General features: G+C 39.9%; 1 protein-coding gene across 2 annotated transcripts in view; it reads left to right on the forward strand.

Annotated features, from left to right (window-relative positions):
* The window catches only part of frmpd3 (FERM and PDZ domain containing 3), a 73,381-nt gene that overhangs the window by 12,810 nt on the left and 33,167 nt on the right, over positions 1-27,404 (forward strand). For both annotated transcript variants that reach the window (XM_029441667.1, XM_029441668.1), the window contains exon 2: positions 21,139-21,244. The gene's annotated coding sequence lies outside the window, so the exon portion shown is untranslated. The remainder of the gene's footprint in view (positions 1-21,138; positions 21,245-27,404) is intronic.

The following is a 27,404-nucleotide window of genomic DNA, read 5'->3' on the forward strand; positions in this document are numbered from 1 at the left end:
AGAATCTCCAATGATCTTGTCCAGACATTTTAGGGCCTGTAACTGATAGAGGTTTGCACAGGCAGGAGCCACTGCTGAGATGAAGCTCTCGTCTGGTTAATTAATGGTCTGCAGGTAATGTGGGCGACCCGGTCTCCAGTATGTACTCCGCATTCTCTGGAGAAGGATCGGCCTGTAATGACGGGCAGTTAGACCACCTGCCGGGATACCGCGGCCATGATTAAGTCACCATGAATATCTTCTGACTGAAACAGACTCCATCACAGATGTGTTACTGAAACGTTGTGCTGCCGTAAACCCACAAATCTGAAATGTGCATTCAAACAGAAGAAACAGCAGGAATGTAGCAAAAGGACGTGTCTGTTTATAATCTCAGCGTTGATGATAAAGTATCTTTCTGTGGGGGGCAACAGTGATAAATTGTGCTTTGAGCAGCATTTTCTCATTCAGCAACTGTCTCTGAGGTAAAAAGTCTGGATTCAGACAAATCCTCTGCTAATGGCCTGTCATTCCTCTTGGGAATACAGAAAACACTGGCTCTGTAAATTATATTTTAGAGTGCATGTCTTCTTGACAAATATGCTGACAACACACAGCACAACAAATATAGAATATGAATAATGCACTTACTAATGAAAGGAAAAAGTCAAAATAAGACAATGTTCATGTAAAAGCCTGTTGGGACATGTGCATATCAAGCTTTGATTTGAACGAGTAAACTGTAATCAGTTTTCAGAGTTTTCAGCAACAACACAGAAAGATGCTCCCTCTAATTTTGGCTAAAGCAGTTTCTTCCATCAGTGGTGTACAATCACAGCTGCTGATCTGCAGGGTGTTTTTTCTTTTACAGGAAACACAATGGGATTAATTATTTATTTTGCCAAGGAGTGAAGCCAAAAAGAAAGTCTAAATGAGTGTCAGTAGCAAACCATACTGTGTTGATATAGACGCCTTTAAAAAAAAAAAAGGATTACAAATGGAAATTATTCATGAATATGCCCTCAATCCAAACTACTGAAGGTGAAAAATGCCTTTGGCCGAGCATTTGTAACCGTAAGCTTCTTTAAAAGCAGAACATGCTGCAGTCTGATAAATATAGCGAGGCTTCCTTACATATAAAGTGTTGTGTCAGCTTTAGTTTGTCATCTTCGTCAGTCTGCGGTTCATTCAACATCTGATTAAATTATTTTTATTTGTTTATTGCCTCCGTCAGCTAACTTGGAAGCAGAATATGTTAATTCCTCCCCAGTTTGTCTGCGAGTTGTTCTGTGTACATTAAAAACGTGAATGGTAGAATCTGGCTGACCTTTGAAAACCCTTCTCCAGAAGATCAGCTGATAAGATATTTATCAAACGTTTATGAACTTTGTCATTAACGTGCATCTCAATCTCACTGCAAGCTCCTTTTAGTAGCTGCCCTTCATCTTTCAATCATAACACATGATCTTCATCAGCAGAGGGAGTTTTCCCAGTTGTCACAGAATTAGATTAAATTTCCATTTCCATCATCGAAAGCTTGACAACAGCTACTGTACAGCTTTTGGTGAGATTGTTTCGCCAACTGAACATTAAAAAACAACATTATGGAAGCTGCAGTCTTGTGGTTTAGTTAAATACTCTCCCTTTGTGGTTTACTTTGTACTTAAAGTGCTCAATCCTTCCAACCCAATTACTGCACATGAAAATGACGATTTCAGCCTATTCCATCGTCTGCCTGATGAGTGTGCATGAAACCTTTGTGGAACATTTACAGTAGAGTCCCAGTTCCCTCTCATGCCATCAAAACGCTAAATGCTCAGGATGAGCGAGCTGATGAGGTCTTTCACATAAAGTAAGCGGCGATGATGGTGATGTTGTTTTAACATTGATGGCTGGATGATGATGATGACTGTATGTACTTTAGGTTTTGCTGACTTGCATTGTTTTATGTGAGCGTGTGAGGTGGGTCAGTTTTTTAAAAGGTTTTTTTAATCTAAGTTATATTATTATATTTTATGTTCAAGTCTGTGTATGTTCTGTATTTATTTTTGACTACATGACAAATCTCCACTTAAAAAGAACACACTTTTTGGCCAATGGTGTCAAAATTTCTAATTTAGAGAAAAACATCCTGACAATTCTCTCAACACCTCTGTACATCTCCACTGCCTAAATATAGCTTTGGATGTCCATCTGCTGTTGTGATAATGGATAGTCATTTAAAATGGCTCAGAGTTAAACAGGCACATTTCATGTCTCAATTCAGAAGCAGCCATGAATCAAGTGAACGGGTGAAACAAGCTGATGATGGAGCGTGACAAAATACATTAATTTATCATCCAAAATGTGGATCTGGCATATCTTGTTAATTGCATAATGTTGGAACCTTTTGTATGCAATCAACAGAATGTCAGCCACTCTGCTGCATTCCCATCATTCACGACATGCATTCACATTAAGCCTTCAGAACACGCCTCTCTCTCCAGGATGGTTGGAGGCAGTTGATGACTTCTTATATCTTTATGGCAATTTGATGCTCAAACAAAACATGTGATCACTCTCTCTTTTGCCAAACGTCTCACTGGGCAAAGATGCTGCTCCAAGTTAAAGGCTGTAATCTCTCTCACACCTGGCTAGTGTGGCCGAGGCCAATAACTGCCTGCCTCTCATGCTCATCAGTCTGGCAGACAGTAAATCAGCCCGGGCCCCTGCAGCAGCCCTGGAGCTGAGCTGCACGTCACAGACAGCACTTTACACCTAATACCTTCCTGCAGGCTTTCTCCTCTGTCAGAGAGGTGCATGCTTTGTGCACATAAGTATAGATGAAGACTTGGGTATCCTCTCAAAAATAAAAATAAAAATTCACAGCAGCATGCAAAAGAAAAGTCCAAAGTGTCATTTTGATCATTTATGATGCACGAGCAGGTAAAAAGCACACCTCTCCATCAGGAGGGAACGCTCTGAGCTTTTCTGAAAAGGCTGTATGATGACTTTGAATGTGGCTCCTCTGGTAGTGTTTTGTCAGAGCATTAGGGAGAAACTGACATACATTCCTTGTGTTTCTGCTGGCACTGGATTCGGATGTGTATTTGTTATCAGTGTATGCCAATGCTTATGTGTGTGTGCGTGTTAAGTGCTTTCTGAGCCGGATGCAGGAGCCTGGTAAGACAAAAGCTTACGGCTTCAGACAGACAGATGTTCCCCTTCAGATATTGATCTCAGCATAGAACAAAGCCGTCTCCTATGATTATGCTCCCTCTACAGCCCAAATCGGAGAACGCTTTGTGGTACAGTTGAGACCCAGCTGATTGGAGTCACACAGAGATAAATGATTAATGCATTTATGACAGTTCCTATTTTTATACCTCTACCACAGTGGCTGTTTGAAGTTGGTGAGAGAGAGAAAATCTGAGCTGACTAACCAACTTATTTGCCTTGTTTTTGCTGCGATTTTCAAAGCCCACTGAGATAAGAGAGTGGGGGATATGGCAGCTGGCAGAGTAAAAGCTGTTTTTGAAAAGCAGAAACTTCAGAGCCATGTTTAATCTCCACCTTCCTATCTAAATCACCCCCAGCAGCTGGGAGAGGAGGGCCTGAGCAGGTGATTACCAAAGGCAAGGGGCAAGGATTAGACTGCATCCCACAAAAAAGAGACAAGGCCCAGTTGGCCTGAAATCTAACTGAAGTGACACCCATTTCAAAAGAGTAAACACATTCTCACACACACACACACACGCACACACGCACACGCACACGCACACACACACACACGCACACACGCACACGCACACACACACACACACACACACACACACACACACACACACACACACAGTTCAGTATTCATCTTGCGTTGACTGACAGCTTCAGAGTTTCTGTGAGTGAGAGCTCCTTTTCTGATAACTCGAGGGGAAAAGGTGAGGGCTTCAACATTTTTTCAGACTCCAGCTGACGAGTCGGCTGCCACGCTGCAGTGATGGAGGAGGTAGCCTTAAAGTGACTAAGCGCCTCAGGTTTTGGTTCTCCAAGGAGGACGCAAGGCTAAACTGTGTAGGAAATGCAGGGAGAAACAGAAAATCTCATTGTCGGGATAAAAAACCTGAAAAACTAAGACATTCTCCCAAAGAAAATACACTGTACAATGTACTTTGAAATTAGCAGCAGTTTTTTTTATGTAAAAAGAAAATGGAGATTAGTTTACAAGCTAATTCTCATATCTATAAAATGTGAAATGTCAAGATGCAAGCAATAAATCATTTGAGATTGTTTTTCTGGGTTTTTTTACGGAAATGAAAGAAATCTGGAACATTTCATTTCATTTGGGCAGAGGTGGACATCCAGTCCATTACACGACAGTAAATCTTGATGGCGGGTCGAGAACAAATGGCAACATGATGGAAGTGTTTATAATTCAGGAAAGGTCACCCATGGTGCGTTCATCTCAAGTGGAAACTGTAGGATTTCTTTTTTGAGGGATGTATTGCACTGTAGTGAAGAGTTTCTTCCAGCACACAGATTAACTATCCATCCATCCATCCATCGTCTACCGCTTATCCGGGATCGGGTCGCGGGGGCAGCAGCTCCAGTAAGGAACCCCGGGCCACATCCTCCAGCTCCGACTGGGGGATCCTGAGGCGTTCCCAGGCCAGTGAGGAGATATAATCTCTCCACCGAGTCCTGGGTCTTCCCCGGGGTCTCCTCCCAGCTGGACGTGCCTGGAACACCTCCCTAGGGAGGTGCCCAGGTGGCATCCTTACTAGATGCCCGAACCACCTCAACTGGCTCCTTTCAACGTAAAGGAGCAGCGGCTCTACTCCGAGTCTCTCACGGATGGCTGAGCTTCTCACCCTATCTCTAAGGGAGACGCCAGCCACCCGTCTGAGAAAACCCATTTTGGCCGCTTGTACCCGTGATCTCGTTCTTTCGGTCATGACCCAGCCTTCATGACCATAGATGAGGGTAGGAACGAAGATCGACCGGTAGATTGAGAGCTTTGCCTTCTGGCTCAGCTCTCTTTTCGTCACAACGGTGCGGTAAAGTGACTGTAATACCGCCCCCGCTGCTCCGATTCTCCGGCCAATCTCTCGCTCCATTGTCCCCTCACTCGCGAACAAGACCCCGAGGTACTTGAACTCCTTCACTTGGGGTAATGGCTCATTCCCTACCCGGAGTAGGCAATCCACCGGTTTCCTGCTGAGAGCCATGGCCTCAGATTTGGAGGTGCTGATCCTCATCCCAACCGCCTCACACTCGGCTGCGAACCGATCCAGTGACTGTTGAAGGTCACAGACCGATGAATGCCATAAGGACCACATCATCTGCAAAGAGCAGCGATGAGATCCTCAGGTCACCGAACTGCAACCCCTCTCCTCCACGACTACGCCTCGATATCCTATCCATGAAAAAGTGTGATACCCCTGTAGTTGGCACACACTCTCTGGTCCCCCTTTTTAAATAGGGGAACCACCACCCCGGTCTGCCAACCCCTAGGCACTGTCCCAGACTTCCACGCAATGTTGTGATTTATTTTTTGAGGGATGTATTGCACTGTAGTGAAGAGTTTCTTCCAGCACACATATTAACTTATATCTTATATTTAAAATGCTTATTTTTGGGTATGATACCAGTCTCTTTTATTTAGCTTTTCTTATTTAATAACCAAGTAAATTTACTCAAGTACTGTACTTGGGAATAATCTTCAGGTACTCATAATCAGCTACTTTATACCTTAGTACATTTCAGAGGTAAATATTGTATTTTTACTCCATTACATTTATCTGGCAATTATAGTTTCTACTTCATTTTCAGAGCAAGTAGTTTTTTTTAAATATAAAAAAACACATGTTTATAAAATACATCACATTGTTTTGAGTATGACTGGTTTCCACACGTTATGTCTTTTAATCTCTTCTATAAAATGAGTGTGTAGTTTGGGGCTACTAGACTTCCCCGTAAACTCAGATGGTTTCCTTTCAACTACTGTTAAAATTATATAATATTTCATGGCTGCAAAAGTCAAATGACCATATAAAAAAAAAGTATTTCGCTCAAAGCATTTCAAAAGCAAAAATAATCTCATGACCGCACTACACAATATTTGCTGTCTAGTCATGATTACATGATTCGTGTCGTATGATTTCAGTATTCCTGTTACGTATGTTTCCCAGTAGCATATAAAAACATACATTTGCAGTACTCTATATATGATTACCTCGCATGATAGCTATTAATCTATAGGTAACTTTTGTCCTGCACATGAGAGGAATGTACTTTAGAAGACATCAGGATGTCAATAATTCAGCCAGTGGCTATACGTTAAAGTCAAGCATTTCAGCATTACAGCTTTGACAGCCAGAGATTTGCAGCCGGGACTGTACAGAGGAAAAAAGGTCAACATTGACGTATTGACGCAAAGTGGGGGCATGACCTGTTGTACTTTCACTAATCAATGTTCACCTCAACCTTCAACATTTCCTGCAGAAAGAAATCCCCTCTGAATCCGACTGCTTTTCCACTCTCGCTGTGTGTGTGTGTGTGTGTGTGTGTGTGTGTGTGTGTGTGTGTGTGTGTGTGTGTGTGTGTGTGTGTGTGTGTGTGTGTGTGTGTGTGTGTGTGTGTGCGTTTGTGTGAAGATTTGAAATTTGTGACTGTACGCTCTTCTGTCCAAAACGAGTTGCACTTTAGTGGTCCAATGCGGGGGCTTTTTAATGATCTTGATTTTATGTCGCTACGTAAAGCATGACGTTAGAGATGTCTGCGTGACAAGAATGCTGAGGAGGCACAAGGAAATGGTGCACTGCCACCTCCTCCCCTTATCACAACCCTGGTGAGCTCCTCCCAGTTCCTCACTGCACATTTATGGGTTCTGCTGAATGCAGGCAGAGCTGTTTTGCATATTACCCATCAACCCCTGGGGACAGTGCTATAAATCATAGATGTGTTCATTGGTTTGTAACTGGATGAACTATGCAGGTAAAAACAAGAAAACAGAGCTGATCCAGGAGGTTTTTTTATCTTGAAACTAATAGAGAAGGGTAAATGGATTTCAAATTTAAACTTTTGGGTTCCTTAATATTACGAAACCTGAGCAAAATATATGTATATATAATATTTTGACTATGTTGCACCAGTGTACAAGTGTTGCTCCTCAGCATTAGCCTGATCTGCTGTTCACTTAGAAATATTAAAGCTAGCTTTAAGACTTTACATTTCTGAAGTGAAGGGCATAGAGACACATCACCACCTGGTGTGTTTGGTAACAGCCAGTCATTAAAGAAAAACAAACAGAGCTAATCTTCTGATTAAACCACTGTTACATTGCCAGACTCTTAACCTACACCACCGCCGCAAACAATGACAGCCACAGCAAAAAAAAAAAGCAAGGATTAAAAGTTATCCTAAAGCTTTAGCGCTGGCTTTCTTTCTTCACTCCTAATTGTTGTTGCTCTCTCAGTTCAAAGCGTTTTTATTTCAGATGTAGAACAGCACTCTTTGAGTCATCAAGTCCTCTCAGTGCGTCAGCAGATGAAGATCTCTTCAGAGTTATCAGTGCGGACACATTATCTCGTTGAATTGAGAACAATTTCCTGAAATGGAAAGCGAAGGCTTCTCGTTCTCATTACGGTGTCGTGACGGTCCTTGTATCATACCTCATTTGCATAGCTCTCTCTAAATCCACTTACTGTACTCAATTTTAATTTATTTGCCTCAAAACAAACATGACCCGAGGTTTGTCAATGTTATAGAGAGACAGTGACTCTGCCGTGTTACCTTTCTGTTGGGATTTCTTTTCAATTGTGACTTTGATTCTGAATGTTCTTATTGAAACTTGATTCTGTTTTGTGGCACATTATTTGCGTTGGGAAAGAAAAATATGTTTGCAAAAACTGCCTTTATTTTCAGCAGATTAACTGTAAAGAGATCCTTTTTTTCTTTTTAATAAAAGACAATATATCTTTAGATTAATTTTGGTTAAAAGGTAAAGGAACAAAAAAAAAAGAAGGTTAGCTGATTCTGAAGGGCTTTAGGGACTTTACCAAGAGCATGGCTGTATCTTATGTTTCATATTTCCTCTGCATATGGCTAAGCATATGACCCACTGCAAAAAATAAAGCCATTAAAGCCATGACAACAATTGAACCCTGCTAATTTTCACTTATTAAAAAGAAAACATACAAATTCTTCCCAATTTTATGACCCTACACTTCATTATGACAATGACTGAGGATAAAAACAATGCTCTCTTACACGATGTGCCATCATGTTAGACTAGCGTATTTTTGTTTTGCTGCATGAGCACCGTCTTTTTTGAAGCTTAAAGATCATAGTCGTGGTCGTCACATTGTCCATGTAGATTAAAGTATTTTCTCAAGGTTCCAGTTCAAAACCGGCTCTAAATGTTGCTCCTTGATTTATAACATAAAATCTATTCAACCAGAGTTCCTCCTTTTCTGTAAATGTTCAGTGTGCTCAACATTTAAAAAGGTCCTCAGACGGTGTTTCTGTGACCCTCTCTGCGTAATAGCTTTCTCTGGATGACTAGTAGGCTAGATGGCCTCTAGCTCTTCAGTGGGCCAAATCTGTTATGATGCAATGCTTTTACCACTTTTCCTTGAGACTTGACTTTTAAAGAGTTCAAGACAGTGCCCTTTGAAGTATAAAGTATTAAGTTGTAGTTTATGTTACAGAGCTACTCAGGTTTACACTGTAGTGCTGTACAGTGTGTCAGTGGACTCATGTTCCCAGTGTGCTCAGGGGGTCACCCAAAGGTTTCTAGATTTCAAATACATAATATATAAATATAATAGTTCAGGTAGTTTAGATGGATAGACTTACAAGAGTTAATTCACTCAGAAGGACATTGAACATGCTCTAGCTGATTCGTGACAGAGAGGAATAAAAACCCTTTGACACATCAGCTGTCACTCACACATGTACACAATGTTGTTGTTGCTTGTATGCAGGCGTGTAAATCACCACTGTCATAACATATGATATCATAATGATTCTGTAGACAATGATAGGATATTTTCTGACGATCAGTTTCGATTCAATTCAGGGACAATCAATATGAGACAATATGCCCATTTCACACATCAGTCACATTTATATTAACTCACAAAAAGCAAATAAAATGATAATTTGACAATTTCATTACTGGGCTCTGCAGGAAGAACGGAAATAGTGACAAAGACTAGAAATGAAAAAATAAACATGATAGATATATCGATGTTTTCGTTTTGCGTCAATGATATCATTCGTTATCACGAGTTGATACATCAACCCAGATCACTGGATCGCTACGCCCCTCGTGCAAACTTGTTTATCTCACCGTACTCGGACTCTACAGGTTTGTGTTCCATCATAACGTGTTCATGTTGCCGGTCTATTGATATTTACTTTCAGATTGACTGTAGTCCGTTTCTAAAAAATCAGACAATTGTGTTAGCCACGTTGTTATATTGCTCAGGCTATTACTAACACTATACGAGTTTGACCTAGCGCCGCTTCGCCTCCGGCACATGTTGCTGATGTAGGATTATTTTTACGTAATTTGCCAGAACGTGTCATAATGACAAATGTTGGTTCAGCCGGTTTGATGTTATGCAAACAGGCGTGCGTAAGCTAAACAACGGAAATCGACCCAAATAATAGCTCCAAATTATAATTGCAAATCACCAGCAGCCGGATGTTGCCGTCTTTCATACTGCGGCCCTTTTTTGTAAGCCACAGAAAAGTACAGCATGATAATAGTAATTTTCTCAGCACAGAGTATCTAAGTGGTGGTGGTGCGGGGGTGTATTTTGGGCACTGTTTGACATTATAAGAGAAAAGGGGAGAGTGCAGTGAAAGACATGTTTAATCACAGGTGTCCTGTCACAGGTGTCCTGGCTGCTGCTGACGTAGACTCCTTATGCCGGTCACATGTAATAAAGGACAGAGCTGAGATGAGTGGGCTGTAAAGATACGATGGCTATCACTTACCAAAGATTATCATTTATGTTTAGTTTGAATATTTCATAGAAAATGCCTCTGGACCTTTCATTAGTGTTCATAAAGGAGAATGACTCTCCTATCCTTTATATATGTGCTCTGTATAACAAAAACATAATTTCAGATTAAAAGCTCTGTATAATACTTTTAAGAGCAAAGCCAGAGTCTCTTGTTTATAAAAAAAAACAATACCCTTTTATCGGACAATGATTGATAATCCACTATTGTTGGATTTCCTAAGTGCACAAATCAACCAGCTAACATGATCCTGGTTTATTCGTTGGATCATCTTGTAAAATGGCACTATTTTTCTCAGAAGGTTTTTGACCACAAGTGTGCTCTATTTGCTGTCATTATAAGCTTTGAGATTTTCCTTTTGTCAAGTATTTCCCCCCGATGAAGGGCACAAAAAGCTTTGCTTTTTCATTTAGTAAATGCGTGGACTTTAGTATTATTTATTATTTTATTAACCTTTATTTTACAAGAATACATATGCAGAGTCTCTTTCTCAACATTTAAAGGGGTACTCAAGCAATTGTGTATGTCACAATTCCAAAATGAAGTGTCTTTCATTAGACCTTCCCTGCCTGCTATAAACATATTTATTTAAAACCCCTATAAACACATAAACACCAACCCGAAGACTCTTTCAGGTAAAAATGTTAAGTCTCAAGCCCGAGCAGAGATAAGCCTAAAGGGTTGTTTTCTCAGACCAGATACACAAAAGACACAACTGCAGCCCTCCTCATGATGTTTAACCTGAACTCAGTAAATCAGCGCCTCTTTAATGTCTGTCGGCCCTCTTACACATTAGCATTGTGTCATGATTTGCGATGAGGTTTTTAATGATACGTGTTTGTCAAATTCAAAGTGACTTGAATAACCATTGAATGAGGATCTTAGATTATGATCCTTCAGAGATTAGACATTTTCTTATGTATGTAATAGATATCTAAATATAGTCATTATGTGGCATAAATGGTACAACATACATAACTGGTTTAATATTTAATCCTGATGGATTGTGCCTTTGTGTGAAGGACTCAAAGTCCACCTCCACATGTGAAAGTATGTAAAAACACTGTGCTATGACTCATATCTTTTGACAAAAAGGCAACAACTTTGAAGACTGTTTCCCTGTCAATATGTGTCGGCGTTTGCGTATTAGAAAGCAATTTGCTTTTCGAATTTATGACGTAATTAACGTAAGTAAATTAACTGTATGTTTCTTGGGTCAGATGTTATTTCAGGCAGCATTACTAAAGTGTAATGCCAAAAATGTTGGCACATTGGTTATTTGTTTTGAAATACAAATCCAATGAGGTTGAAATGGATCAAGATTGCAATCTCACAAGATTATTCATCTGCAATTGAAAATATCTCCGAGGATACTGAAAGTATATGTGGGATTTGATATTTTCCTCTGATCTACAATGTAAACAACCAGCGCTTGAACCTTGTATGCTGTGTTGTGTTTAGACACAAACAAGCACAGGACAAGTCTGAATCCCAGCGTCTGCAGGGGACATCGCCAAATAAATTATTAATTCATCCGGCTCCAACTGAGCCTTACTTGAATCTCTTAAAAATCTTATAGCCAAGGATAAACAATTTGCTGTTTGCCGTTTGATTTTATGTGTACAAAGTGCATCCTGAGGATTAGCCTGTAAAACAACAAGCAGATTTATAACATGTCATGTGCTTCCCTGTGTAAAATGGTTTATTAATGGATCCGTATACGTTGTTAGCATGACAACAACTGAGTTAGGTAGACTGATGGCTCAGCCCGAGAGAAATCATTTTGGTAATTTGGATGATTCCACGGACAAGCAAATATCAGGTGAGCCAAGACTGGATCCAATTTTACCTTATCTCTGAGATGTGCCAGGAATTAGACGTTGGTAATCATCAAACAACCTCCCATCAGCACAAACGCTCTCACACACACTCGAACGGATCATTATCCTGACGAAAGCCTATATTAATTAGTTGCCCACCTTCCTTTTCAATGTTTTCCTTTAGGCTCTATTTTCCCTCATTCATTGGGTAATCATGATCACGTATGATTGTCCTGAGGTGTAAACATCAAGCTGGAAAGTAAATCATGATAATGAGCCTAATAAAGTCTGTGCAACCGGCCCTCAGGGGGAAAGAATCTGTATAGATTCTGTAGGTTAGCAGTGAGCTTTATTTAAGTTATTCCTAAGTACAAGGTATTTAAAAGGCTAATGGTGCGCATTGTATGAGAAGATAATACTGTTGCTTTCATTTTCCATGCTGTGAAATTGTGAGAAAAAATGTACATAAACCAAACTTTCATACCAACTTCAGCAGCTGAAGGAATCGTTGACATTTCCAGTAAATTGGATTTACATGCAGAGGAGGCGGGTGAGGATTAAATAGTGTTTGACGTCGTGAAGCTTGCGTAGAGCACTGGTGGTCCAGGGGGTAACATGAGCACAGCATGGAGCCATAGTTTTATCTTCCTACAAATATTGTTGAATTTGGAATAAATTGGCTAAATAAGCTATTCATTTGTTTTTGAAAACAACATACCATTTGACTACAACCAGTTGCCAAATGCTTGTGGGTGTGGCCCCATAAATCTTAAAACCGTCAATCCTGCAAGATGCAAGATGTTCCTGCAAGCTGTTCCGGCATTCTTCCCATCGGTGGTACAACATGATACAATTGTACTGCCATAACCGTTTGGGTCTGGAGTCAGTCTTGTTAAAGCTGCAGTCGATTTTTAATGTTTTTCCTGAGGCCACTTGGGGGCTGAAAAAAAAAATACTGACATATTATTAACTTATAAAGTTGATATGTTGCGATTGTTAGCAAACTGTTGTCTTTTTACACATCCAGCAGATACAGAACAACATTCATTTGTAGTCAGACAGAAGCTTCACTGTGTTGTTAACTTTGTCTGTTTATGGTTTGATGCTGGGCAGGTAGTGTGAGTTTATCAGAGTGTGTGTGCTAAACAAGAAATAAATGATTTGATGAGAGTGGTAAGAGTGAACTAAAACAGTTACTTTGCGAGACATAAAACTAAAACAACGTGCTTAAAGATGCTAAAATGCCCTGTAAAACTGTGAGGGATTGCAGAGTCACGTAATCAGGGTTACCACAACTTCTTAAACGTCAAATTCAAGGACCCAACACGGCTTAGTTTGAGACACAGATTAAGGTTAATAACTGTTGCACTCTGGAGGTCGGTGGCGCGTGAAACAATGACACGACTGCGAAAAACACATGTAGACAGCGGAACAAAGCCTATGTACTAATGTTAAGTTTGAAAAATACACTTTCAATGACCCCTGTCTATTTGTCTATTTTCAAAAACTTTCAAGGCCTTGATTTTTCTGGAACTGTGGACACCATGCGTATCGATTTCTGTGAGCTCATCACTTTTCTCATTACTCATAATCATTTGACCCATTGTTAATATAAAAATATTACTTTAGTGCAGCTGTAAGTTTTACTCGATGTGTAACTGAACAAATCCCTAAAATTCTTTGATAATCTTACAAAAATTGAGGCATCTGCTAATATATGCATATTTGTCTATCACAGTGAAGATTATGATGAAAATCTGAATCAAGATGCAGATTAAACCTTTCAAGACATTATGTATTATTAGAATAGCCACTTTAGAGGACTGTAGGATTAAATACGCCTCCTTGTTTTTTTGCAATTTGTTGTCAGTGTCAGTGTTAAAATGTTCTTCATGGTAATCAGCAAAGATAATTGGCGCTGCATGTCACTGATATAAATATGCTTTACAAATCTTTTTTATGCATTGTAGTTAAAATCAGAATGACATATTCAGGAAGTCGTGACGTGCAGACTCCAGTAAGAGTGCTGTATTTTGTTAGGAGCAGTTTCTACGCTGTCAGGTTAAATAAAATAAATTTCCGTGATATGAGCCGCTTTATGATCTCCTCATTACTCCTCCATTATTTTACAGTAAATGTCACACTCCCAACAGAGCAGTTTCCACTGGCTCCTACATAGAGTGCTGTGCCACTGCATGCATATTCACAAATACACTCTCTTTCTCGTCCTTCAATTTCCATTGACACTTGTGGTTCTTGCAGACCTGTCAACCTCTTACTCCCACAGTGAGCAAAAACTACCTGCAAAAAAGAACCCCTGGGGACTAACTATCTTAATTAGCAAGTATTCCTTTTTCCAAAGTGAAGCATGCCACAGCAGAGGGCACAGTGAGAAAAGGCAAACCCGCAGCTTTCCATTAAAAGCTTAACCGAGTTAGGAGCTAGCAAGAACATCTAACAGCGGGAGGATCAAAGACATAACACACAAATGAATGTGTACTGTACATGTGTGAGCACACACATATGTGCGGTGTGCTGGTGTGCAAACTCAAAGGCTTGTATTAAATTGAAACTGTTTACGCTTTAAAAAAAATAAACAGCTGGACCACCGAGATATCAGAGTCTGGACACTTCTGCAGGATTTGTATGGATATTAAAAAGATTCAAATAGTTTTTACTTTTTTCCCTCAACATGCATCCCACAGATCCATCGGCCAGGGCCGTGTGTTAGCGAAAGAAAAAGCCAATGCACCTGCTCTTATAACCTCAGAGCCCTTGAAGGCATTCGGATGAATATTGACAATACAGGACGCCAGGCAATTACAGGCTTTATCTTTCTGCCTCACAAACAGTCCGCTTCATTACGAGCTTTTAGCTGACACCTTACCTCAGCCTTACCCATTGAATCATCACCGCTAATGCAGAATATGAAATAGCTAAGAGGTTCTTCAAATACATTTTAATTGTTTAACCATGATTTCCCTCCTTGAGAGTCCTTTTAAAGCTTCCATTAGTGAGAGGATGCAGTGAGTGACAATTGAAGAAAGAACATGGAGGGATGCAGAGGAGGAGGAATATGTAAAATAATACACTGACTTCTGAAGGACCGCAGGGAGGATAGTGGTTTATAATTACTTAAAGTATATGTCAATAACTAGAGATAAAGTTGACTCTCTGTTCAGCCTAACTGCCTGAAAAGAAATGAGTACAAAGATTACAGTTTTGGTTGAATGATTAATGCATTCATTTGTGTCAGGACAAACTCCTGTGCATACAAAGTACATCATGGCAAATTCCAGAAGGCCTAGTTTGAGCAGCAGGTTGTACTGGTCGACAACTAATGCACTGCATGTTTTGATTGCAGAAACACGCAGATGGTATATTCAATTTTTGGCTATAAATATTCAGGTTTAATGGGGAAACTCTTTTAAATGAGCTGTCTTGTTTTTATCCTCAGCGTGCCCCTCAAGTTGCACTAAAGTTGTCCGCCTTAGTAATAAAGTGCAACTTGAAGTCAAAATTAAATGAATAATGCATTTTAACACTTGTGCATATTGTGCAGCTATTTAACACAATTTCTGGGCATCCCGGTAGCTCACCTGGTAGAGCGGACGACTCTGTGCTCTGTCGTCCCCTCTCTCTCTACCTACTGTATCTGTACTATCCAATAAAGGAAAACTAATTATAATAATCCAATCAGTTTATCTTCCTGTAAAACAAAATATGACATGTGCTTATTTAAACTTGGACCAATTTCAACCAATAATGTCGTGACATCCATCAATCAATCTGAAACGTTTAGCAACAAGGGAGGTGTGTGTGTGGAGCCACAGTCCTCTGTAGCTCTGTATCGCACTACATTATAAACCTGCCCACTGTTTAGTGAACCCGATCAAATGCAAAGGATTTGATCTAAATCCATCTAGTAACTGTACACCGCTCAAATATTCCCTTTCACTGGGGAATACGTCTCAGTGCAGACGTTAAAGATGCTCTTAACTTCCATTACACTGGGACTTTAAAGACTAATCCACACTGAGGTAGAGAAAGATTCAGAAAAGTTTCCATATTTTAAAGCATGCCGGGTTTGTTTTGGCAGCACAGTGGACATCCATCTCAAATGTCATAAAAGTGAAGTATATCTCTGTTGATGGCCGCTGACAATATGCTCAGTGGTGAAGTTCAGACATGTCCATGGTGCTGAAACATCTCAAGGCTGTTCTGTATGTGACTCTGCTGCGTCTGTCTAATGACATCCAAACACATTCTTGTCTGGTCAACCATCAATCTCAGGACTCATTCTTTCATTCTTTTCTCTCTTTTTGGTTAAAGAAACGTTGGTTCAGGCCCATGGGGCTTATGAGCTCTAATTACTGATGATGGCTAATTAAATCTGCCATAAGACATCTCATGATGTTACCATGGTAACACAGCAGGTCCAGCATTGCGGTTGTAGTGTTGATATATGGATGTTGTTTACAATATGACACCCATTCATTAAATATGACCAAGAGAACAGTCTGCGCCTCGCTTTGGGTTTTTTCTATTTTCTACCCACACCCTATTTGACCTTGTTTGAGTGTAAAGGTAAACATGCACAGTGGAGTATGTTTGTAGACACAGTAAGCAGCCGGTGTGTATGATATGATCAGACTTCTAAGAGAGCCCAGTGTCCAGGCTGTGTTTGCCCCGGCCACAGAAATAACCTCAGTGGAGATGTGTGAAGGAGAAGGAGACAGGGAAAAAAGGTGCAGACAGACACTGTTTGCACACAACAAATAAAAAGTGTTACAATGTGTATCCATGGAGAGGGGGGAGCTGACAGGGTAAATAATGCAGAGAGGGTTCTGCCAGAGAATAGTCTGGGAGAAATGGACAAAGGGTCAGGCTCTGTTTACTGAATATACAGTACATATCATCATAGCAAGTGTTGGGGGTTGAATGAATGGCAGGAGGAAAAGAGGTTTAAAGTAAGGGGAGATGAATGAGTAGAAAAGGGAAGAGGAATACGCATCATTTACTTGAGCGGAAGGTATTGGGGTAAAAGAGGTATGAAATGAAGGAGCTGTCTAAACATTGTCACAACGCAAAACAGGAAGTGATCGGATCTGACACTTTCAGAAGGAGCAAAGCACCAGCTCACCTGGCAAGACATTCAACGATGAGTTGGATGAACCTGAAACAAATTGAAGTTATCTTACATAAAGTAAATGTCTTCTCAGAAAACTAAAGCATCACACCATCACACCAGACACTGCATCTTTTTTTTATATGAGCTAACACCCTGAAAAAAACGGCTTCATAGGAATTAATGCTAAACAGGATGATTAGCAGAAACAAGTTTGTAATCCTTTTTGGACTTATATTACATTGACTAATAATCCTGTATTATGAATGTCTTGATATTAATTAATATTATCATATGTTGCATGGATATTCTTCCTAATCATGGTAATATCACTATATCCCTTAGACTGTTGTTTCCTTTTTGTTTCTCATGCCACTCACGCTACATGCGTTATAAGCAACACGAAATGTCTCACAATGTGAAACGTTGTACTGTCATATTTGATACAAAGATGAAAGCAATACAAATCTGAATTATAAAAAACAAACACAGTATAACACCAACAAATAGATCTGCCAGGGCCACTGAAACATGTTATTAATAAAGAATCAGTCGAGTCAACATTCTCTCATTTACTTCTTCAAACTGAATCCTTACAATGTTAGACAAGTGCCTCTCACTTTATAGCTTTTATCGCGTGTGGCGTTGCATTTGCTTTAAAATGTTGCTTTCTTCCAAGAACAAACAAACGCATCGGGTAGAAAAGTCAAGACGGTCATTGCAGGAGATCAACTTTCTAATCCTCGGTGAGAAAAAACTAAGATTATTTATACAATTTATGAACTCTATGAACTGACTTCTGTCAGATAAAGATGTGTTATCATGGATCTCTCTGTCGTTGTCAGAAGAGACAGACATCACTCCCAGATCTTAACTCTACACTTAAATTTATATAAATTACCCAAACAGTCTAAAACCATTTCTACTGTTACGTTTAATGTTTCTATGTCATAACCCACAGCAAAGGATTCTTTTAGTGATTACCTGTCAATAAAGGTCAGTAGCTGTATACATGAACGATGGAGTGGAAGCCTGTTTTCCAATAATGAACATGTGTTCTGTACAACTATAGCCTCCGGCAAATACAGTCTTATAGACTTTTCAAGGCAACTGAAAGGACTCCTGAATGCAAGACGATGCGTTGTACATGTATGTGTATATGTATATGTATACAATACGTATATGTATATGTGCAGTATGTGTATATAAATAAATAAATAAATGGACACGTTATTGGTACTGAAACCTAAAATATGTCAGACGTTCCATGTGATGCAATCAAGCTTCATACGTCCCAGCTCAGCGTTGGAGCTTTGAAGGTTATACTAGTTAGGACGGTTCTGTGTATCCGAATACATCTTTTATAACTTTCCAATATAAAAATGAGAAGAAATAAAATGATTTCTCTTTTCCATACTTTTAATACTTTTAATAAAATGCTAATCACATTTTAAAAAGAATTGTCTCATATTATTACATCAGTGTCTCTGGACAAACACGTCTGCTTTGCTGTCTGCAGTGGTTAGAGAGTCTAATTTGGTGCTATGGTGTGAGAAGATGGTTCATTGCTATATGCAAACTAATAAAACATTTACTCATACTATTACAGGCAGCACCACTGGGCCTTGTTGGTGCTAATTAATATTCTCCTACCTTTATGTCAAATCTGATGCTTTTCTTGGATTCTACATTCGACATGTAAAAATAAAAAGCTCCTGGATCATAGAGAAACATGCAATGAGCTTAGAGTGGGTAAACGAAACAAATACCGACGTGTACGCAATGAAATATCTGCATCGGGACAGATGTTTATCGTCAATTAGTCTCCATCATGTTCATCATTGCTGTCATAGCAGTTACCACCTGTGCATGGACATAATGTTTAGTTGCCAGGTATCACCTTAGACATAAAAGAAACAAGAAGCTTCAACATCTAAGGACACTGTTACTGCCCAGCTGCAGCCACAACCTGAAAGGAGATAGGAAGACGACCCACACACTGCAGACTAACTTATCGGCTTACTCCTACTCACACACACATTCATGCAGCAACATGAATGAACGGGGTCACACAGACCATACAATCTAAACCTAAAATCACATTGGCAAGAACCTGAACTGGTGAAATAATGAAAACGTAGGAGTTAAAAATAACAATATGAAGACAATGAGTCACTTCCAGTAACTGAGCAAAGCTTAAGAAGGCTAGTAGCACCTGTGGAGCTCTTGTGCACACACAGGTCACACGAACATGCGCGCAGTTGACACGATACACATTCCTGCCAATGGTTTTACATTATTCTTTTTATCTATAGGTGGAAGTAATGCGCTAAGAAAGGCAGAGAAGAAGATCAGCAGTTAGTAAACATTGATAAAAGCCAATGCAGGATCCAAATTACTCACAACACCGGCTTTGCAAATGTGTTATGAGGAAAGAGGCGGCTCATCGGCATTTTTGTCCCTGTATGCCAGATGGCCTGTACACCACCAGCTGTGGTAAATGTTGTCACTCGTGATTGAGCGGGAGAACCTCTGATGCTATGCACTCTAGTTTTTATAGTGTGAGGGATTCTGCTGACGCCAAATTCACACCTGAGGGGGGGGGGACTTTTCTGCGGCCGGGGAGGAGAAAGTCTTTGTAACACAGGTGAACAGCGGCCACCTCTGCTGCTTTCCATAGACATTTTCGTGCCATTATTTGACCAAATATTCTTGTTTTGCTCAATATTTTCACTTTAGCATTGGGTACATGTATTTTAGCGCTAGTTTTAGTTTAATTGGGGGACGGACAATAAAGTGACCAAGTGCGACAAATGTGTGCATTAATATTGGATTGATGGTATGAATGCACAATGTTTGAAGTGTGCAGATATGTGTGTGAAGTTGGTCCAGTACATTTCATATTTAGTTGTTGCTTGACTATTAATAGGCAGCTTTCTAAGTCTGCTGATGGAGGTTGTTCACTCTGTTGACTGGGTGTATTCTGTTGAGTAAAGGTCACCTGTGCATTAGTGAAAATAGGTGGCAAAGAATGTTAAATGAAGGTGGTATGCTTAGGTAGACGAGGTTAATGAGTGTGGTTTCAGTTGCAGATTGTTACACAGATACTCTGTGCCACAACATTTGACACCTGACACCAACCTGTGCCTCGGCTGTAAACATCTTTATGAACTTTTAAGGGGTTAAGCGCGCAGGTTCTGTGTTTTCCTGTTCTGTAATAATTTAGAAGTGTTTGAAAAAATGATTTCGCATACTTTTCATGGTACCATGGTTCAAACAGCCTGATAAACATCACCTGAGTTATCCAAATGAGGGTCAGCACCCTTATCTGAAAGTGCGCTTGTGATCTCATTTCTAATTAGAGCAATCTTATATGTTATTTAAAAAAAAAAACACAAAGTCATGAGCAGAGAAGGGAGAGCCATCATTACAGGCTATAGAAATACATAGAAAATTCAGCATTTAGTCTTTTAATATCTGCAGTTTTGACTGCTCAGAGTTAGGGTGCACATAAATAATTTGTTAATTAGTTTATTATTGCCCACTGCAAAACAGACTTCATGTCTAGTCATTTACACTCTAGTTTTAATAAGCTATAAACTACAGCACTGGGATTTTGTTTTATTAACAATCAAATTAAAAGAGTGTGAAACAAGGTGGTATTTGATTTGCTGATATTACATTATCAAGGGTGCCACAGTGTAAACAGATGCAGCACAAATACCAGTCTGTGAATCTGAATTTCAGCAAATCTGCTGACTTATGTAGATGAGCTGAAGGTTTTTAATATTACATGTTTCTGTTCCATTTTAAAACAATTTCTACCTCGGCTGCCAAACTCTGTGGTGCTGCCTTTACGGAGTACTAAAAATAAATCTTGTTCAGCCCTACGTACGATGCAATGAACAATGATGCCACTGAAAACACTGAACTTCTGCAGCTGATGGATTTTAAAGTGAGTCTTTCATAATGAATATTTGATCCAAATAACACCTGTGAGCCCATTTCACTCACCCACACACTACCATTCTTAATAGCATTTAAATATGTCTTAGGGTATTATTCAAGGCACATTCTTTATATTATTTAACATTTCTGCCTTCACACGGGGCCATTTTATGTACCAACACTGAGGCTGAGCTCAGTGGGTTATTCAGCATCGAGCATTCAAGTCTTTTGTGCTTTTGTGTCTCTCAACAGGGACACACACCACCGACCGGACACTTGTGTGTGTGCGTGTGAGAGTTTGTGGGAGAACCCTACTTAAAAAAAGAAGCTCCTGTCAACCAGTCAGTATTCAGAGATCGTAAGTACACATTTTACCTTCCTTTTTCTCCATGGTTTGTTTGAGTCAAAACTGCACACGGTTCCTGAAGGAGCCCTGTGTTAATATCACACTGTGAGATCATTTGCATTGTAGCATAAAAATTAAACCCAATTCAAAGCTAAACGGACTATTAGACAGAACATGAATCATGTGATTCCTTCTGTGTCAGTTGGATCTAACAAAAGAATATAAAAACCTGATCTTACAAGGATTATATGCTAAATCCTTTATCAATGTGAGCCATAGGCAAAAGCTATAGAGTTAAATTGTGCTTAAATGCATAACCTCTTTCTCGCTGACTGATCATTCTGCTTTAATAGACCATTCATAATAAGTCACGCATAATTATTCCCAGTACTTTACCCCCTAACCTTCTCATTCTCTCTGTCTTTCTCCAAAAAAAGTTATATCCTGTTAGAGGTTATGATCTCTCTCTTGGAGGGAAGAAGCCTCTGTTGTCATGTTATTGCAGTGAAGGTGTGATCACAAATGCAGCAGCGGTGTGTGTGTGTGTGTGTGAGTGTGTGTGTGTGTGTGTGTGTGTGTGTGTGTGTGTGTGTGTGTGTGTGTGTGTGTGTGTGTGTGTGTGTGTGTGTGTGTGTGTGTATGTGTGTGTGTGTGTGTGTCCTCTGCAGCTTTTGCTCACATCTGCAATTCTGCATTGATTCCATGCCAGTGAGCAGAAAGCTGATGCAGAGTGGTGGGTTCTGCTACAGCCAGGTACATCAGCCAATGGCTATTGCCATTACAGGATGTGTGTGAGGGAGTTTAACAATGCTGCAGACTAAATGACTGCAGTCTATACAGTGATCAAATTTGCTGCAGTTACAAGAAATTGCATGGTAATGTATTGTATATGCCATTATGTTTATTTTTTCAATTTTAGAATAAGATATTTCCAAGTATTGTTTCTCGTATTAATGCAGCACAGTGTATTAAACACTATATTCCGCAAAAAGGAAATACAGTTGGAAGCTTTCCTCAATTAGCATATGAAAGACAATGTTCACAAACATCAAAAAACATGTTGTTTATCCCCACAGCGCTTTGGGATTTTAATCAACTCACGGGCCCTCTTATTGTCTCACAGAGGGGGCCACTTATGCTCGATAGGACACCCTCTATGCTGAATAACTGCTGCGTATTTTATCACCTTGCTTTTCAACAAATTAACATGGGTCAGTATCGGGGAAAACTGGAATTAAAAAGCCTGCTGTGCATCTTGTATTTCAGTGGAGAGTGGTTAGCATGCTGAGCTGATATTTACAACATCTGTGGGAGTTGTTAAGATTGTAAACGTACAAGGTCATTCATCAGGACCTGTAAAAATAAAAAACATTCAGTCTCCCAGTGTAACATGGCTGGTTATATATGTAAAAATGTCATTTTATGTCAGCAGAAAAAATGATTCTTCCCACATAGACTGTAGTTTTCAACCATGCAAATGTTTCATGGAGCAAGTCCAAGCAGCCAAATCTAAGCAATTATCTCACAACAAGAGTACTGAATATGCAGCTCTGTGGGGCTGCACTTAGGCACAACAGTGCTTTAAGTTAAATGCGGCATGTTAACAACGCTGATTTATACCATGTTCACCATCTTAGTTTAATTTACCAATTTGCTAATTAGCACTAAACATGAAGCACAGCTGAGGCTGATGGGAATTATGGCAATCCATCCGATAGTTGTTAGGATATTTCAGTCTGGACCGAAGTGGTGGACAGACTGACATGCCGCTAGCTAAATCTAATTTAAATGAGAGGAAAACACAATTGACTTTTTTCCTGTAGGTCCACAGGTGCATAATGTTGCAACTCACAAAGAAAGTGCCACTTTAATAACTCCGTGCCCCTGGAGGAGAGAGGGCAGTGTTCTTCATTGTTTCACAGAGATTTGAGCAAACTGTGCTGAGTGGGGGAGGCCACAGAGGACCCGGTGAGCCGGGGATAGAGATGCAGCAAAAAATAAAAAAAATAAAAATCCTCTGTGATCTGCCAGGGGGGGATATAAACAGCTATTCAAGCATATGGAAGGTCTTGCCATCAGAGGGGAGTTTGTTTTTCCACTTGCATCGCTATGTGTGTGGTATGCATATCATGCTTTTGCTGGAACATTCCGATGTGATCTGTTGCCTGTTGCATGCTGCTGAAAAAGAATAGCTAACACATCAGTTAGAGGTTAAATCTGAGATACAGATAAGCCACCGTTACATCATCAGAAACCATAATATGCAAATGTGGCTAAGCTGGAATTTATTGGACTACCTTACGCTTTCTTATTTTGTCCTAAATGATGCATAAGCGGATACTGATTCTGGGATAAATGTGGGATTTATGTTCAATAAAAAAACTAAGAAACATAAGCAGCTAGCAGACCCACACCTGGACCCTGTTTGAACCACCCCGAGGCAGGTTAGAGACCTGCTGAGAGGCTGTACGTTTTCATCAAAGATAGATGTACTTTAATACAGTGAAGCTGATGCTTAACATTGAGTCCTACACAGCAATCCCCTCCAGTATAAAGGTCTATTTTACTCTTTTGTTCTGTTACTGATATGGGAGCTGACTGCCTTTATGGTTGTATTGATCAAATTGGTTAAATAACAGTCTGCCGTTCGACTTTATACTCTCTCTATCTGACGAGCTGAGCTGTGCTCCAGGACCGCGATGCCTTTCCTCGCAGCACCGACTACAGATACCCTGTTCAAAGTTGTTCACGCCAACATCAGTCAGATAAACCCATCAAAGGCCAGGCTGGATATCCTGGTGAGGAGCATTTACCAGTTCAAAACCAGCAGACTGATCCTGAACCTCTGCCAGATTCCTCTTATCTTTACACTGCAACCCTTGTCTCGCTTCATCCCTGACCTCACTGTGCATCTCCCACACTCAACATTTACTCACGCATTCTTCAACTATTCCACCTTTGCTCCCTCCTTCAGTTTCCTGCGTACAACTTGTTTTTCTTCCTCCTGTTCCTTGTAGTTCAATGTTTTGTGACGGTGAGTTTACAGCAGCCATCAAACACGGATGGATTTTCTTATCTCTGGGCCCTTGAGTTGAGAGGATGTGAGGCCCCTCACATGTCTTTATAATCCTGTTTAGATAAAGAGATGCCAGCTTCTTTGTTAAGGGGTGCTAACACAATTGAGCTTGTGCCAACGTATTGATGTCAAGAACTAAGGTAAATATTGAAGCAGAGATTGCTGTTGCTAATCACCGCTGGGAAAACGGTGAAATTGCAATTAGTCGCTCACAGGTAGATAGTCCTTCTTTTTTTCTTTTTTCTTTAAATGCTGAATGAATTTATGCCAGGTCTTATTCTAAAATCCATTTCTTGAGCTCAATGGGATCTCCGTGCTTAGAGAAGGCGGGATGTGTGTGACGATGCTGATTACTCATGTGTGTGTGTGTGTGTCTTACAAGTGTACATCAGTGTGTGTGCGATCATCTCCAGACCCATCAACATGGTGCTCGTCTCCTGTCACAACACTGTCTGGCAATGAGCGGCTCTGTCACGCTGTGACACAGCACTCCAATTAATCACAGAGAAGGACCATTAATGAAGTCATTATGTATTCTGAGAGTTTCAGCTTGACAACCACTTTTCCCACCAAAGAAATGACTGATACAGAAATACACGTAAAAGGCTTACAGACATAGTGGGAAAAATGGAGTTTGACAAGTGAAATATAGCTCTGTACAGTATGCGGTTGATGCAAAGTATTACTCTTCTTTCAGTCTTTAATTTCACTTTGGTGTCACCTCTAAGATATCAAATATCTTCTTGCCTTTTTATTTCAATGGCTCCAAGAACAAAGTGATGGAGTCCTACTTTCCCCTTGAGCAAACTACGTCATCGTCAGAGTTGGATTTGTATCAAACTTTCTTCTTTCTTTGTTCCTCAGACTACAGATGCAGGAAGTAGTTTCAACCAGTTTGCACTCACCAATAATGCATGAAACTCTACTCATACAGTATCCTGAAATATTAATGTTGAATTAAGTTATAAAAGAGAAAACGGTAGAAAAGGTCTTCTAACTCCTAAATGGTCCCGTCCGTTTAATAACTGATTTAATAGAGATTGGAATGGACCTGCTCCTTAACAAAGGGATTACATTGAGTTTGATGACACATTATATGAGAAACTGAAAACACATTATACAGTGATACTGAGATTAAGAAGGATCTGTATATACAAAATGACAGTATTCCCATCAGAAGTTCTGTACTAAAAATTCAATTCTATTTAATTGCTGTAAACGATCTCTATGGTGCGATAATAGTCAGAGATTATTTTTGTTTGGTGGTTTTTAGTCTGCCGTTTCTGAGCTCAATGAAAACATACTGTATTCCCAAAGCGGGCACTTTCTAAATTGGTTCAATTGGATGTTTGTTTCCCAGATTTTAATGAACAGAAGATGCTCTGATGCAGAGTACATGCTGAATGAATGAACACAGTGGAATGAAATGCAGACATGAAATTACAAACATCACTCAGTTATCACTGAATTTGTCATGCAGCGTCTTTGCGTCAAGACTTATTAAAAGCCTGCCGGCACTCCTAATCGTTTAGCTGCCATGGGCAAAATAAAACGAGTCTGAATTTGTGAACGCAAAGTTCAAAAACTTGATGTTATTTTGTAATAATCTCAGCATACCAAATTCCCAGAATTTTGTTGATGTTAATGCCACTTTGCTAATCAAATACTCATCGCTCTATAATGCAGTTTTGTAAAGTCAAAATGCGGTAAAACTCGGCCAATATAAAACACTACATGCTGATTTAATACACAGTTCCCTTGGAGCTCGGACCTTCCAAGAGCTATTTGTGGCTATGTTTTATTTAACTTCACTGAAATCAGCAGCTTGACAGCAGATAGGAACGCCCACACGAACATACACACATTCATATGCATTTGCGTGCGCATAAACACAGAGGCGGCAAAAGAGAGAGAGAGAAGTGGAGTGAAGTAACAAACAAAAAATTAATCGCAGACGGACCGTGTGTAGCATATTACAAAGGAAATAAAGATTAGGGATAGAGCTGCATACACGCGTCAATGCCAAACTGACACACGCACATGAACACACACATACTGATACCTGCTTTCTTCTAAATCAATCAAATTACAGTATTTCTTGTGAGTGATGTGACATGTATTTTGATAAGAGAGAGAGCGCCTTTGTTACAGACCAGCAACAGTAAGAGGATGATGTCTGTGAAGAGCTACACGTAGTCTCGGGGGTTTGTACAAGGTATCCTCTTACTCATACCCTCTCCTCGTTCCTAAACCTTCAGGCTTACAGCAGCTGCATTTTAGAGATGATACTTGCTTCACATGTTGCTATGGTGATCACTGACCTGAGGAATATGTAAATCATAACCTACTGAGTCCGCAGGTATTTGAAAAAGAAATAATGAGAGGCCATTATGTTTCAAAATAATGATGGAATGGATCAGATAAGCTGCCTGACAGTCCTTCGAAACATCAGCCCGTAACCACGAGACGTGGGAGAATATGCAAATGTCACGATTGTCCTGGCCAAGATAATTGCTATTCAAGATATCATCCTGATAATCATCTCAAACTCTGAATACTAATACATACTGGAATTACTTTAATCTTGGAAAGTAACCACTGTAGATTTATTGGGTGTGTTTTGTATCGCGATCCCCAATCAAATCCTACATCGTCCCATCCCGAGTAACCACTGTGGGGTGGTAGCTCGGTCATCAAAAGGGATGAGTATAGGGATTCCAGGTCATTGGCAGAGTTTAAATGTTTGTCAATTAACTGTTTAACAGAAAATGTATCTGAAATCATTTTGGTAAGTGATTGTCATTTTTTTCACAACGATTCACTGTGCGCAGCTTCCCAAATATTTGCTATTTTTATAGTATTCTATGATAGCACCCTGAACATCTTTGGATTTTGGATTGTTTTTAGACATTTAAGAAAACAAACCTATTAATAATTCACGGATAATAAAATAACAGTTGGTTGCCAGTGCGCTAGCAGAATATGAAGACTGTATCAAGGCTCTGCTATAGAATTATGTACCAAATAAAGGTAAATATCATACACACAGACAAACGCACACACACATGCTTGAGCATGTGTGATGTGCAGGCTTTC

The sequence above is a fragment of the Cottoperca gobio genome, chromosome 10 (genome assembly GCF_900634415.1).
Source record: "Cottoperca gobio chromosome 10, fCotGob3.1, whole genome shotgun sequence".
Lineage (NCBI taxonomy): Eukaryota > Metazoa > Chordata > Actinopteri > Perciformes > Bovichtidae > Cottoperca > Cottoperca gobio.